Source organism: Siphateles boraxobius, unplaced genomic scaffold (genome assembly GCF_051911475.1).
Source record: "Siphateles boraxobius isolate OS27281-9 unplaced genomic scaffold, OSU_SipBor_1 35, whole genome shotgun sequence".
In the NCBI taxonomy this organism is placed as follows: domain Eukaryota; kingdom Metazoa; phylum Chordata; class Actinopteri; order Cypriniformes; family Leuciscidae; genus Siphateles; species Siphateles boraxobius.
Genome location: NW_027508975.1, coordinates 3,158,868 through 3,175,781, shown reverse-complemented (window position 1 = coordinate 3,175,781; position 16,914 = coordinate 3,158,868). Strand labels below are relative to the sequence as shown.

General features: G+C 37.6%; 1 protein-coding gene and 1 long non-coding RNA gene across 2 annotated transcripts in view; one reads left to right on the top strand and one right to left on the bottom strand.

Annotated features, from left to right (window-relative positions):
- Positions 1-1,064: 1,064 nt before the first annotated feature.
- LOC143702302 (uncharacterized) lies at positions 1,065-7,362 on the bottom strand. The gene is made up of 3 exons (XR_013190420.1): positions 7,026-7,362; positions 5,092-5,162; positions 1,065-3,722 (listed from the first exon to the last, which is right to left on the bottom strand). It is a non-coding gene; the product is annotated as an uncharacterized LOC143702302 (long non-coding RNA).
- Positions 7,038-16,914, top strand: part of gatad2b (GATA zinc finger domain containing 2B) — a 47,085-nt gene continuing 37,208 nt past the window's right edge. The window contains exon 1 of the mRNA XM_077195986.1: positions 7,038-7,607. The gene's annotated coding sequence lies outside the window, so the exon portion shown is untranslated. The remainder of the gene's footprint in view (positions 7,608-16,914) is intronic.

Below are 16,914 nucleotides of genomic sequence, written 5' to 3'. Positions count from 1 at the left end.
ATGATTAATCTCGATTATGTCTAGAACACAATTACCTCTTTATTTAATCTCTCTCTTAACCTTAGTATGCATTACAACTAGCTATCCACCAAAGTGCGTGCGTGCGTGTGTGTGTGTGTGTGTGTGTGTGTGTGTATGTGCGTGCGTGCGTGCACGCGCGCGCCTGGTATTCCCTACATTATGGGGACCCGGATAGAAATACCAGTACATTTTGGCTTTATGGGTAATTTTTATATTATTATTTAATAATAATAATAATAATAATAACAACAGCTTAAATCATACTAAATTAAGTGTTTTGAAAAAGTAAAAATGCAGAACGTTTTCTGTGATGGGTAGTGTATAGGGGAATAGAATATACAGTTTGTACAGTATAAAAATCAATATGTCTATATGGAATGTACCCATTAAAACGTGAAAACCCAACGTGTGTGTGTGCGCGCGTGCGTGCGTGTGTGTGTGTGTGCGTGCGTGCGTGCGTGTGTGTGTGTGTGCTCGCGCACACTACAGTCTTAGTTGACAGATTGCATTACATTCATGAGATTATTTAATATGCACTTTGAGTGTTTACATAACATCTCCCGTCTGTGAGTTTAAGAACGGATTTGATGCTGTCTCTAATATTGATGTCGCATTTCTGGTATTGATGATACTGATATTAATATCTTAATCCTCTCGTGTGCTGGATTTGATGCTGAATATAGATTTTGATGTGTTCTCTATCCAAATGTTAGCAGACCTTTGAATGAATTGACAGCTCACACACCGGAAGCCCTCCTCCTCCAGTTGTGTCTAATACTTAATGATCGAAACTTACTGAGCTGTAGCTCATTAACATGAAGCTTAATTACTCCCTGTCTGCTGTACCTCTTAATTCTGAACATTAATTAGCAATGCGAAATAATCTCAACATTTGATCGAAGAACAATCATACATCAGTGATAATAAATAAAGCATGACGTTACAACAAACCGATATCTCTGTGCGTTCAAATCTGAAAAGAAAATTCATGCTATAATGAGAATGTAGTGTTTCAATAAAATAACACAACGAAAGACGTCTGATTCTATGAAGCATTTATTGTATACCCTAGACAAAACCCTTCATATCAATGCTCATTATATACGTGGGTTACATAAAGACTGTTTGTCTTATCTTTCAGAATTGTCCTACTTAGATGGAGTTTAACATTATGACCAGCAGGTGGGAGACTAACTCCCTAAAAAGGACAATGAAATGACATGTATAGCATATTATACAGTAGGTCTGCTTATAGACAAATCTCGGGCAAAGTGCTTACAATGGGGCACATTTGTGGGGGATTTAAAAGCAGAAAATGTGAAGCCAATAATTTTATAAAAGCATTTACAATTTATCTGTTAAAAACTGTAAACTTGTCCTTCAAATCTGATTGGTTGATTCATTGGAATTTGGTTCCAGGATCAACAGGGAAGTTGAACATATTGCACTCTGTGAAATCAGATTTACAGTTAAAATGTGTGTATCATTTTTGCTTTAAAGTTGTTTAAATAAGTGTTATAGTTGTTTTAGGGTTCATCTTTCAAGTAAGTTGGAAAAAAGAAAAGTATCACATTAACTAAATTGTCGTTAACTAAAACGATTAAACATTTCTGTTAATTGAAATAAAGCTGAAATAAAATGAAATAAAATATAAATTGTAGTTTAAAAATTTGAAATGTTGCCTTGGCAATGAACTGAAATAGGTTTAAGTTGAAGCACTAAAATTATTAACTGGAGATAAATAAACACTGAAATAAAAAAGTAAACTAAACCTAAATGGCAAAAAACTAATAAAATTACAAAAGCACATAACTAAAGTACAAAAAAATTTAAGTAATTAAAGTAATAAAAAAAACATAACATAAAAACTAAAAATATAAAAATAAAAGCTAATTCAAAATATGAATAATAAAACTAAAATAACATTGACCGGGTCCGAAATCGCATTCACTCTTGAGAAGGTAATTATTTTGAATAAGAAATTATTTTGAATAAGTAATTACTTTGCGACCGCTAAAAAAGTATGTTCTATATAATATTAGTGTGTGAATGGCCCTGTCCTAAATGGCACACTTCATATGCACTTGCAGTCTTGTGGACTTACAATGACTGCGCGCGTGTCCGTTGAGTCCATGAGACCGTAGCGTAGTGTGTCCCATTCGTCATTTTAGTTGTCAGAAGTGTGCTCACGAGCGCCCCCTTTGCAGTCGATATGTGCCCTCCATGCACACTTTTACCGAGCCCGCACTGAAGTGTTAACCACAGCAAACTTCTTTGACACTTTATAGTGGCATTACGTCATAAAAGTGCAAACTTGCAGGAAGCCCGCGAGTGTTCAGGTTGCCATTTGGGCCAGGGCCTATGAATGTAATCTAGACCTACTACATTCGCCATATTGTCCTTATCATGTGACATAGGCTACTAGCGTCAGTTGTGTCGCTTCACTCTAATGTGAAGGGATGCAAATTTTCTCCTGTGGCCTCATGTAAAGTGATGGCCGTATCTGAAATCCTGTACATCCCTATTGTAGTAGGCAGAAAACAATATGTGACAAAATAAGTATATCCGAATTCACAGTAGAGTCGACAAAAAGTACCTGGATGACTTCCTCCTTCCGGTGAGATTTTGAAGTATGCATATGATGGACACTTTACTATCGTCCTTTACTATTTACTTTATAGGATTTGTGAATGACAGTGAAGCGGTACAGGTCACATGATAATGACAACATGGTGAATGTAGTATGTCCGGATTACATTCATTCTACACACACTCATACTATATGGAACATCTTTTAGCGGCATGAAGTAATAATTATTCTTGACTTGGTTAGTAGGCCATCCAGTACTTTTCGCCTATGAGTACTTTGAATTAAGACATCCTTACTTTTTCGTACTACACAGTAGAGAAGTATTCGGTTTCAGATGCAGCCTCTGACTAATATCATTTTAACACACATGTCTTCTATACAATTGGAGTAGTGAGTATTTTAACATTTAGGCTACAGACTGGCCCTATTCACTTCCATTGTAAACGCCTCACTGTTTTTTGCTTTTAAAGAAAAGGAGTGGAAGTTAACGTGGTGATCAACATTATGCCGCGAGTGCTGTCGATTGAGCTTAACTTTTATTGAATATTCCTTTTAAAGCTTAAGTAATTGGTGGCATCATGGAAGTAGTTGTTGTTTTTGTTTTCTCCATGATTTTTAAGTCAGAGTTTTTAACTCTGCGAGTTAAACCGCTTAGTCTGCTTTTGGTCTTTAATGCAGACCCTCTGCTGACTAGTTCAGTTAGATTTTGGGTAGAACTTGGGACTCTAATAAACCACATATTGAAGTCGACATAGAGCTCTTACATCTCGTAATGTGTTTCTGCACACTTCTAATGTGGGATTACAGAAAACATCACAAGTAACAGTGGTGCAAAAACTATAAGACTGAATTCACTGATGTGAAGAAGTGAGGCAGTTCACACCATTTTAGTATCAATATCATGTGGCCTACATAAAGCTTCACACATCTCAGGATCTTTGGCTTTTTACGAACCACACAATCTAATAAACACATACAGTAAATTTGATAGAATCAAGCAAAACAGCATTTAAGATGACAGGTTTAAATGTGAATCTGGTTCGGAAGTTACACTTAACATGTGACTTTGCACTCATACACTTGCCACATGACACCATGTGACTGCAAGACCCTATACAAATAAAGAGAGAGAAAGAGAGAGAGAGAGAGAGAGAGAGAGAGAGAGAGAGAGAGAGAGAGAGAGAGATTAGAAAATGGCTTTAGTCACTGAACCTTAAAAAAAACTGGTTTGTTGATATTTCATAAAGTAAGTGTTGATTGGGCTATAGCGGGTGACGATGCAAATGGCCAACCCGTGGAGGGAATGCTGGATTAGCTCAGAGAATCACTGCATGGAATATTTAGCACTAATCTGTACTCTTAAATCCAACAGGCCCTCCTCACTGAAATGAGTTACACATAAAACCTGTTCTGAGAAACACAGTGGAAGTAAGTCATTACAGTTAAGCCATCACCTACAAATAACTGCCAAAATAATGCTGTTGCACTTGACTAATTGTTTTTAGCTTACACGGTTTACACCTCTTAGACTTTACACAAAAGTCACTAGATCTGTGCTTTGTTTCAGTTCCGTTTTATATCTAAACAGGCATCCATATATTGGTGTGTTTGTCTAGAAGAGGTAGTTGACACAGATAAGGAGCTTCCTTTGATTCTTGGTTATTTTGAACTTATGACTCATAGACATCCTATTGAAAAATAATGTTTTTTTCTTTCCTTTTTTGGAGAACCGGAAAATCTTAATTGTTCATAATGATGAATGTCCAAGTGTTCTAAATTTAAAGGGATAGTTCACCCAAAAAAAAAAAAAAAAAAAAAATACATTCTGTTATCATATTTTCACCCTCATGTTGTTTCGAACCTCTCAGGGAAAAAAGGTACAAAAGCTGTCACTGTAAACCCTTTCAAAAGGTACACCTTTGCACTTAAAGAGTGCATAGCAGCTCAAAGTAACACATTGTGTACGCAAAAGTGAAAATATTAGAAACTTTTTAAAGGATACCGTCCCAGTGACAGCTTTTGTACCATTTTATCTGAGAGCTTGAATGACTTTCTGAAGGTCAGAGGTGTCCAAACAACACTGGACTTTAACTGAATATGGACAGAAACATGAGAAGGAAAAAAAGTGAAAATATCAGAAAAAAAATGTCATTAGGATGAGTAAATGAGGACAGAATGCTCTTTTTTGGCGAGCTACCCCTTTAAGTTTATCATTTCTAATGAAGTAGGCCATTTCCTCATAGTTTTTCGTGTATTTAATGAAGCAAACCTTTAGAGTCAGTGCTAAGATGTTACATGGAGTAATTCAGACCCGTGTGGTCGGTGTAGACAGTAGTGAGTTATTATTGCACTCCATATTGCAGTGACTCACTCGGCTCTTGCGTTGTAAATCTGCCGTAAACAGCACAAACCGCCGCTAGAGGTCTCAGCCTCAGTGTTGACTAACAATAAAAGAGTTCTATGTGAACATCAATACATACCCAGGTTCGGTTAAAAGGATTTGCTGGTTTATGGTGGACAAATGTTGCGATCTGTCACTAATCCTCCTTGCCTATAACACAAAGACAGCTCCAGTTAGGCAGAGAGCTGCTCCTCGCGCGACTGACGGGACAGACGCTGCGGTCCATACAGTATATGACGAGCGAGATACAGTATCAAAACAGTGAGTGTAAACAATCCCCGGATGAAGAAAAAGGCTGCATGTAACAATGATTTCACAAGGAATGGTTTTTACCCTATATGCACGTGCAAACGACCACCAACTGTTATTTTTTTCTTCGTGAAACATTTAGTTTCAGAGTTTCACACCTTTGTTGCACTCTTAGTATTCTGGGATGCAACAATGCATGCATGTGTAAGTAGGTCAGGAGAGTCGTATTGTTCAGTCAGTGTGTGCTACTGCCCCATCAGTGTGTCGAATATAAGAATAAATGAGAGCAGGCAAAAGAAAGGTAAAAGATCTGTCACACGCACATCAAATTAAATATGTGTTGCTGCAGAAAACATTGGGCAGATGCTACTGAAATCTGCTTGAGATTCCAGTGGATGTCACTTTTCTCAGATGTTTTTCATTTTAGTGGCATTATATTGCTAAATCAGTCAGTCACACCAGATATTGTTACTTAGCTGACAAACATTTTATTTTAAATGTGGTAAGAGGCATAGCTAATTGTACCTGTTATATTTATTATAAAACAATACAAGTTTGACTGTTTTAAAGTGAATCTAAGAGGTGGCATTTGCAAGATAAGTCATAGGCCTATACCCTATTGAAGATTTTACAGATATTTACATTTTTAATAATGTTCATTCATTGTGATTGGCAGTGTACTGCAAATCCCACAGTCGTCACCAGAACTGAGTCAGATTATCTTCTTTCCATTCCTAACAAATTTGATCAAATGTTTGTTTTGTAGCCTATGCAAACATGTTTGCCTATTAAATTACCACAAGTAGGCTATTGCATTGCATTGACATTTAACATGCCTTTTTTGGATGTGTTGAGGTGAAGTGGCACTGTGGAGAAAAAAAACTAAGCTGGTCTCTAAAAGGTTGCAGGTTTGAGCCCTGTATAGGAGACATTACTATTTGAGCATGAGACATGCTATAAAGGACTGTCCAGTAAATGTACATGCATAATTGTTTCTGCAGAGATATCATTCTTTGTTTGCCAAGTTATACTCACAGATCTAAAATTCAATGAAAATCAACACTGAATACCATAGAATAGGCTATATATATTTGATTTGTTTACAATTATACGCTCATCAAAACAAAGCAGTCTACAATATTTTTGACCCTTATTTCCCCCCCACATGCAATTAGTAGCTAGTTTGTGAAAAGAGAGTTACTCTATCCTTTTTTTCTTTTGCCACAAATTAAGATTTTTTTAGGATGTCATGTTATGTGAATTTCACATAATTTTAAGTAAAAATGCACTTGTAAGATAATTAAGCTTGCCCCAGGTTAAACAACCTGCATAATTTATTTTGCATAAATTGTATTTATTCTTCTTGCATATATATAATATTTATAATTACATTTATTCTATTGTGAACGAAAACAATATGTATTGTAATGGACTGGTTTGCCATGTTACACTCACTGTTCTGAAATTGACATCTTCAATGAAAATCCACATTACATAGGCTACCATACATGTGCTATTTGATTTGTTTACAAATATGCACTTATCAAGACAACGCAGCCTACAATGATTGTGATCCTCAATTAACAGAACCAATATGTTTTGTAATGGACATCGAAATAGCTTAAACTTAAAAAATCATAAACTCGCTTTTTTATTGATTATTATTTATGACTGCATTAGATATAGTAATATCAGTCCCTGCAACATAATCCAGATCTGAACAACATAATATGTAAAAAAAAACAAAAAAAAATATTGCCTAACCCTTGGTGCTTCACACAATGGCAGGATGCAATTTCGTAGGATTCACTCCAGTCCACCTATGCGGCCTCTAAAACCACATATCTGTCATTGCGAAAAAGTGCAGTCTGTTTTGTTGGTCTGTAAGTTTTTGGGAAACGGCTGGAAGAATGTCCAAATGTTGTGTGGAATCGCGGCGGTTTCCCACCACAATGTTCCTCAAAATGCTCCAGTCGATCGGAAAGAAGACGGAGTTAATATGGCTGTCCACAATTTATCTGTCAGTGTAGTAAGCTCGCCTTGTGCTGCCGACACGACGCGCATAACAACCCATTTAGTTCCCATCATTTCAGAGCTTCTTGTCCCCTCCCCTCCAGACACAGACAACAACATACACCTTAATAGGGGCGCGTCTCCGACACAGCCGCCGACCAATAACCCGTCTGTCTGGGCAGAGACCAAGGGGATGAGCGCTCGCCGAGGCCCAATCAGCGCTTTTGTGTTGCCTGCCGGTGCCGGGGACTGGTCGTGAAGAGCTACAGCAGCGCTTCAGGATCGGAGAGTGAACCCGGAGCCAGAGGAACCTGAAGGGTAAAGGCGAGTCAGGTGAGTCCGGGGATTCACGCGCGGCCTAGCCGGTATCGGATCGGATCGGATTGGGGAATTAGCGAGCGATATGGTTTATAATCGTAGCTGCCACACGAATCAACCGTCATATGCTGTTATTGAATGGGCTTAACGGTTAAAAATGCCTTTGAGGGAGTCTGCTGAGCAAGCCAGACAATAGCATAGCAGATTTTGCGTGGTACACGCAGCAGTTCAAAGTAACGTTAGCTGGCTGATACTATTAAAATGAGCTCGGGATTGCGCCGTGGCGTATCGCACACCGAGCGGCGATTTCAAGAGCGATTCCGCGAAAAGCCCGTTATATTTAGCTAGCAACTTTGACAAGTTTATTGGCCAAAGCGGCATTTTAAATGTGTGAAACGGCGTTCATTGTTTCATCTGGTGTCTCTAGGGGTTAACCCAGATTGGCGGAGAAAGCCTCGCGTCCTCCCGGCTGTGGCTACAGTAGTGCAGTAGCAGCTCAGACACAATGAAAAAGCCCAATAATCACACACATCACCATCTAAATCTATCTAACGCTCGTATTCCCACGATATCATCTCAAACGGACTGTTTAGTGAGTGTTTTAGGGCTGTTCTGTGAAGCGGGGTTTCTCTCTACTGTGCCGAGTGCACACGGATAGTGTACGGTGAGCCTGTACAATTAGAAAAAAAAGATGTCGAAAATGCATCAGCCATTTACGTAAGTGAGGACGTTCTCTCAACTTGCTCCATATGCACGCAAATGGCTGCCCAACACTTGACAGGCGTAAGAGTGAAATCTAATTCCAGCGTGAATGCAGGTATTGATCGAAGCCAACAGGGAGTCACTGATAATCGGGGGAGATGACGTTTAGAAAGAAACTCTGATCAATGATATATATGCTCTCTGTTGTCCGTTCTCTGCAGACAAGTCCAAAGTGAGACAAGGTTTACTTTAGGCTTTATATAGTCAGAGGCTTACTCTAGCAATCTGATTTGGCAGAGTTTGGCCCCTCAAGAATTTTTCATATGCATGCATTTAGTATCTACATGACAGTTGTTTGTTTGTGGAGACTTTTTTACTTTTTTTTCTTTCTTTTTTTACATTTTAAGTAAAAATGCACTTGACAGATAATTCCACTATTTGGCCAAATTATATTTTCCTTACCACCCTAAAGTATTTTAAACGTGCACTCAGTAATCTTGTGCTAAAAAAAGTTTGAAATGTGTTCTACTGGAGCGGGTCGCCCAATCATGGGTGCTGCCATGTTGCGATCACATGACCTGCTGTGTCATGCAATAAAGTGCAACAGTCATACTGGTGTCCTCCTGACAAATCGGGTCCTCCCGCAAAATCGGGGCTCTATCAGTTAATAGTTATACTAAGCACAATACAAACAATATTAATTTAAACATGTACGAGTTACTCTACAGTGCATTATTAAACTAATTGAATGTGTCTTTCACGTGAGAAACTGTTAATAAATAAAATCATAATAGGCTGTTAGGTGAATAAATGAACATCATTATTCTTTTTATAACTGAAATAATTGGACATGTAACACTTAATTTAACACATAATTACTTTAAAGATAATTGTGAATACATTTAGGGCAAGTGCAAATATGTAGATCAACTAAGCTATCAGGCTAACCGGGTAACTGTATACTATGCTTGTACATAAGCTAACTAATACAGACATTAATGGTCATTGTATCAAACAGAATTTATCATAACATGACTTTTTTAGGAACTGTAATCCGGCGCTGAAGAGTGCATATTAAAAGTAATTTGAGCCAATGGGATTGCTTTGGGTCCTAACATAGACCCGATTTCGAGGAGGACCTGATTTATCACCACACCAGAAATAAAAATCCCATTCATTTCTCCATAGGGGAATTGATTTTTAATGATAACTTAAACAGTACACCTTTAAAGACAGACCTGCTGTGAGTTAAATATTTGTTAATGAATGGTATATGCTTTCAGCAATCAGTCTGCATTGTTGACTTATTTTTTTTAAATAATATTTTGCAAGCAAATCACACCAAAATAACTCTTTAGCGCCCGCCCACTCCCATGAAGCACTGTGAATGATTTAGTCTGTCACCTTGTCACCAGTCACTCTCAAACTACTTAAATATAAAAGTAATATTTTGCAATAAACCTAGGATATGTTGTTCCATATATACAAAATCAACATATTTAAATAAGTAGTTTTATATATTTATCCTTCTCTTTTATTTTGTTTGTCATTCGCAATGCTTTGTGGGATTATCGATTAAAGCCGTTTGTCTTTTTGTCCAATTTTCAAATATTTTTTTGCTTCAAATCAAACTTTGTAATGTGGTGATAACGGGTTGGTTTTGGTTCATGGCTTATAACCTTTTAACAAAGACTTTAAAACCCCATATGGAAAAATATGAATGGGAAAATATTTTCGGAACCAAGGCTGGTGGAAAAAGTGAGAATTACTACTACTAATATTAGACATGACATTACAAACCGAATGAGTTTGAATTCAAGAATGATAGTTATGAATTGTATGTCGTAAATAGTATATGATGGAGAAAGACACAAAAAAAAATCGACAGCTTGGGTATAAACATCATGCATCCACGCAAATAGGTGTCAGCATAAAGTTTAAAACCACTAAATGAGAGCCAGCAAAATGTAAACAAAAACTTACCGAGTGCACCTTTTAAGTTCGAGGAATTTCTTAAGCAACTAACGCAAAGGCTTATGTACTCCTAGATATTTTTATAGCATATAAAACTTTCCCAGTTTGACAAGTCAAGGAGAAAAAGCTCTCCACACACTGTTATTAAAGCCATTTATACTTATTGTGCAGAGAGAAAGGTCTGCTCTTAGAATTCTCTTAGAACCACTGTAATGAAATCTTACTAATGTCTGATGTAAGTAATCTGTGTAAACAAAAGAATTGTGAAGGAAACATTTTTTTTTTAGCAAGTAGCACATCTAATGAGCGCCATTTGGAGTGTTTTCTGCTAATTTTTTTTTTTTTAAAAGCTGCTGTGCTGCATACTGTGAGGGGCGCCCCACTAGTATTACATCCTCAAGAGGGGTCCAAACAATGTTCTTATTGACTGTTTTGCTCAAAGGCATTTTGTGTGGACTGTTCCCCCTCCTCCCCCTCAGGCGGAAGATACTTGGCAGCTTGGTATTTATTTTTCTACCTTTTTTGCGCTATTCATCACTGTAGTCGGTGCACCCGAGCTTATGGCCATCGCCTGTGAAAGGATTTTATGCTGTTTCTTCTCTTTAATTTCCATGGTGCATGGGCACCTTATTGCTAGTGACTGTCTGGTTTTGTTAAGCCAAGGAAACCTGTGAAGTGCGGTGCCAGATGATAAGATGGAATACACTGAGCTGAGCAAAGACTCTAAGCTCAAGTTATCAATGTAGATTTCATCATAGATCTGTCACGGTTTAGAGGTACCTGTTTGAGTACCTGTTCTGCTTAGACCTGCTTCACCCCAGATTTTATGTCCGTACCAGTGCTTCAGCACAACATTGGCATTTCCATGCTGAATGCGTGGATCTTCACAATAAATATAAGCCCATACTAATTCATATTTGTTGTTAGCGGTTCATGATTCAAGGCTAAAGACTTGTGCTGTGTTAAAGAGATAGTTCACCCAAGAATTAGCTTTGCTCACCCTTATGTCTTTCAAAAATATGTTTTACTTTCTTCTTAAAAAATATTTTTGTCTGTATAATGAAAGTCAATGGGGTCCAAAACAACGTTGAATGGGATTTTCATTGTATTTGCATTTTAAGCATTCTTCAAAATATCTTCTTTTGTTTTCTGTAGAAGAGAGAAAGTCACATGAGGATAGATAAGGATTTCATATTTGGCTGAACTTGATCCAACTTGAACTTTTAAGTGCCGAATTACTATTGACAACCTAAATTTAAGACTCTCAATATTCAGGTAACTGTATTAGATCAGATGTGCGATCATGAGTTCATGTAGAAGAAGAGACCATGCCATTGAAGACGTTTGATAGGGAAATCACATTTAGAACTGCATATTGACTCTTGGATCAGAAAGAGTACTTGACTTGGCTGGGTTTCAGGACTACTGAATGGTCAGAAAAGGTAGTGTTTAGAATTAGCATTGCCCCTTTGGCAAACGCTTTGAGTAGACACAACAAAACGACTAGCACTGTAAACATGCGCCATGAAATTTACGGCTGTGCAATATGATGATGTGGACCAAAGTTGTGCTAGTTTTGTAAAACGAACCCTCACTGCGACAGTCCTGAGAGACAAGAATGGGGCATTGGCACTCACATGTCCTCCCATTGATCTCTTACCCTTCAATGCACCTTCAGTGTCTGTACTGTTGCTTTAAAGCCGGTAAAAAAGAGAAGGGGATGCCCACGTCAAGTAGATTTTTGGTTTTGTGTGATAGTGGGTTTAAAAAAGACCCTCAGGACCAACCTGTCAAGTCCAAAAGGATTTGATTAATTTGCTCTTGGATAAGCTAGGGGCTGCTGCGTGCCCTTTCCCCAGATAAGGCTTATGGGTCTAGGAAACAATATGACCACATGACTTTTGGCTTGATAAATCGTAATAAACAACATCATTACCTCAGACCTTCCCATTGACGTCATAGAGAAATGAATCAGATACTCACAGGAATGTTTTTGATTGTTCTTGATTTGCGGTTTGAAGTGTCGAAGGTTACAAATCTTAATAACGTACCATACTTTTCTAATAATAGTGTGGTTTATGATTTATCCATATTCACTGGTCATTCAGTATTTGAACTAAATGGTTTCCTTATGGTTAAATTTGTAACAAGTGGTGTTCATACTAGTTATTTGTCTTTGATAAAAGTCAGCCAACCATGTCTTCCCTTTTTATTGACTAGAGCAGGTCTGATTGATCCCTACTAAAAATCAGTGCTCATTTCATGATCCATAGTTATGTAAAACTGAGACATGAATGTTTTGAAAAGAAAGTAATCAGCATAATTACCCCTTAATCAGAAACATTAAGTTTATTTAAAAATCTTCCCAAGTGAAAATCCTTTGAGGGTGAGAAGTCTTTTCGGTTGCTTCTACATGCTACTAATTGATATGGATGTAAATTTGATAAATCTAGATCAGCGAAAGAAGTACAAACAAAAAGAAAAGTATGTCAAACTGTTTTAAGACATGATGCAAATCTGTGTCAATGTTCGGTAGTATACAGTAGTTTTTTTTTTAATTATATATACCAAGGTTAAGGGATAAGTTCACCCAGAAGTTCAAATTGTCATCATTTACTCACCCTCGTGTCGTTCCAAACTTCTTTGACTTTTTTTGTTTCTGCTGAAAACAAAAGAAGTTTAGAGATGGTTTTAACTGTTTTTTCCACACAATGAAAGTCAATTGGGTCCAAAACTACATTAGACACACCATTGACTTTCAGACAAAAAACAAAAACACTGAAACATTCTTTAAACTAACTTTTATGTTCTGCATAAGAAAGTCAAAGTCATGTTGTTATTTAAAACTATTACATTTTTTAAATTTTTTTATTTGAAATAAAGCTGAAATAAAATATAAATATTAGATGAAAAAAAACTTGAAATTAGAAATGTTGCCTTGAATTATATAGAATTTTTTTAATACGCTATAATACTAAAATAACAATGGGTTGTACTTTGGAGGATGAGTAAATGATTTTAAGTTTTACATTTTATGATGAACTATCCCTTAAAATCTTTAAAAGGTCCAATTCAAATTAGAAAAAAATCTGTATAGATGCAGCCAGGTTTGTGGATCAGACTGTCATGATTTTTCCTCATAAACCTGAAGAGGTCTGTATGGCCAAGCTAAAATAACTGATTTGTAAACCAATCTAGGCAAAATGTCAGCCTCCGTTTCATTTGAGAATCGCTGTTTGTTTGCCGAATGATCCTGTCTATGTTTTAGAGGTATCTGAAACCCTTTGGTGGTCGACGGTTGCACAGCGAGGGACCTTTGACTCCTGAGCTTTTTCCGCTCTGCTCTGTCAGTTGCTGATTAATTATTCTCCACCATTTTAGTTGTGAGATCTTAGGTGGGCACAGCGAGAAGGTACAGAGAGGGAATGTTTCAGTCGACTGTAATGCGTTGCATGTATGTTGGTGCGCCGGTCTTGTTAACACCTGAATGGGGAGGCTGCGTTCTGCAGGCCTCATGCAAGGCTTATTAAACCCCACGCAGAAACAATCAGCCCAGATGAATGGCTTCCTGTGAAGTTTAATTAGAGGGCCTCCCTGATGCTTTAGCTGGATAAACAGCAGCAAGAAATGACATGACGGGCCTCTTACGTTGATTCTTGAAGAATGTGTATATGTGAAGAGCGAGTCCAACTGGAGACCAAGATTTTTCTAGGTTTAGATTCAGAATGTTGTCGTTTTTGTTCTTTTTTCCCTCTCCTTTTCCCTCGTGGAGGGTGTCTGACCATCCCAATCGTGAAATAGATGAGTTCTTCAAGCTTCACGGGTCTTGGCCGTCACGAGAGCTCCGGATTGTTGTTAATTTGCTCGACGTCTCTCGAGTGGGATTTCTCTGAAGACGAGGTGTGGACTGCATTAATTGCAGTGGGTCCAGGTATTGGCTCTGGTTGAAAAATTTAAAAGTATTGATTCAGCCCAAGCTGTTTTCATCATTTCGCAATGTATTACATTGTAACGAGACGGAAGCTGTGAGTGAATATGAAGCGCATAGAGCCGTTTTGTGATTACAGAGGGAGGTATAGATGTAGAGTCCCTAGATAGGTGGCCCTTGTAGTGCGAGGTTCTCCGGCTGCACTGGTTTCTGGAGCGAGAGAGCTGTGTGATGGGTTGAGCTGATCGAAGGACTGCTGGAACACTTAATTCAGCACAAGATGAAAGAGCAAGCGGAACCCATCCGAAGCATTTCTCTGTGGAACCATCTTAGTTTTCATGGCCTGGGGGCTAGTTTATCTATTAAAGTTGATGGACCTGACATTGTGCATGGCGTTGCATCATTTATTTAAGCTAAAGTAGTTTTAGAATGTTATTTTTATTTTGACTGCAGTCGTAAACTTTTTTTATTATCTTGATGTCAGCCTACACCTGTGTGCAGTTGCAACATAGCCATTAATGGGACAAAAAGTCTGTCATCATTTCTACTCGCCATCATGTTTTTCCAAACACGTATCGGGGCTCCTGACTAACTTTTTTCACCTCCGTCCTGGAATCGTCCTGAAAAACAATTTGAACCGTCCTAAAGTGAATGTCAACTGTCCCAAAATCAAAATGTTGTTTCTGTACTTTGTTATTATCATCTATAGTTGTTAGTCTCATAATAAAACACCATTAAAAACACCATCTTTATGATATATATTATATTTATTTAGCTCTATTCAAAGTAGTTATCTGTAAACAGGTAAAAAGCGGCTTCGTCCCCACGTGTGGACTCTTAAGCCTGCCCACACTGCATCGTCACCGCACGGCGCGCAAGCTTTTCAAAGCAAGCTCTATGGGGCTGTTTACACCTGGCCACTTCATACGTTTTCTGTGATCGGATAGCTCTCCGATCGTGAAAAGATCAGGTGTAAATGCCCTCCGAAACGCATTCGAGACAGATTTAAATCCGATCACTCAAACCACTTCAGGAGGTGATCTGAGACTCATTCCAGACGAAACTGGACAAGTGTAAATGCATCTGGTTTTTGAAAGCACGTGTAGATTTAACTCCTCTCAACCATGCCTAAAAAACAAACGTGTGATAGGTTATATGTCATGTTATAGCCAGATATGACGGCGCTACTTCAGCATCACCACAGATGAGCGATCTATTCATCAAGCCAGCGTGCAAAATACCACAAATCAAAGTTGCAGACGCTTAAGACATAATCATCTTCATTAAAAGTAAAGAAACATAATGATCTCACCAGTGCTGTTGCCACTCTCTTATTGCGGTCTTTGATTTTGATTTTAGCGGATGATCAATAAAATGTAGCTCATATCTGTTGCTTTCGGTGACGTGAACTATATTAAATCTGCATATAGCGCGGGAATTGAAGATCGGATTTATTTCCGTTTTGTGAAAAACACATTTGTGTGTCCAGATGTAAATGAATCGTTTTGATAAATCAGATAGCTATCCGATCTGAGAAAACGCATGAAGTGGCAACGTGTAAACAGCCCCATTGAGACAGACACAGACGGTAGCTATTATTTAGCAAATATGAAAAGCAAAGCAATCTGTTTTACCGTTGTTTAACCAGCGCAACATATTTGCGATGTCATTAAGTCATTTGATAGATGCACCCATATGCACCCGGTACCGCGGAACACGTCTCCGGGTGAGTAGCGTCCAGTGATAGTAACTATAGTAACAGCATGAGAAGACGCGCTCCGTTGTAGTCAGCGTTTGGTCGGTTAATTTTGGCATTTTCTAAGTAAGTTAGCCTAATAGGATAGTAATAAATGAACACGCATACAAAAATGTCTTTCGTCCCGTAGTCGTCCTGGAGAATATTTCTGTTCGTCCTAAACACATTTTCTATCGTCCCCAGGACGATAGGACGGCGTTAGTCTCGAGCCCTGCACGTATGACTTTCTTCTTTTTTTTTTTTTTGTCCATCGATACAATGAAAGTCAATGGGGTCCAGAAACCATTATTGGACCCCTTTGACTTTCATTGGACAAGAGGATTTAAAACATTCTGTGTTCCACAGCAGAAAGTCATTCATTTTTCATTTAATTTTTGTGTGTACTGTCCTGTAAGTCAGGAAAACTCCTTGAAGTGTATTATCATAAATGTTTTTCAAATTTAAGGGGTTTGTAGCAACTGGTTTCAGGTATCTGTCCCAGTGCTGTTATTCTCAACTAAAACAAAAACTATTAAAAATTAGTTTTCGTTAATTATAATTAAGGCTGAAATAAAGTATATTAGATGGAAATACTTTAAGTAAATTAGAAACGTTTCCTTGATAACTAACTGAAATTAATATGTTAAAGAACTAAAATGACTGAAACTGTAATAGAAGCAAAATTAAAGCTAAATAGAAATATTAAAAAAACAAACAGTATTAAAATTGAGAATTATATACATAACCAAAATATTAACTTAAACTAAAATTAAAATTAAAACGAATTACTGCAATAGTATGTAATTAATACTTAACACTGATCTGTCCCGGTACTTGATGTTTGTACCCTCATATCATCTAGGACTCCCTTTTTGGGTAAACTTTTCCAAAAAACAAGGAAACAACAGCACAATATATTAAATATACAAAAAAAGGGATGACTAGTTAAAGTTAATTATCTCTGATATACATAAAATAAAGGA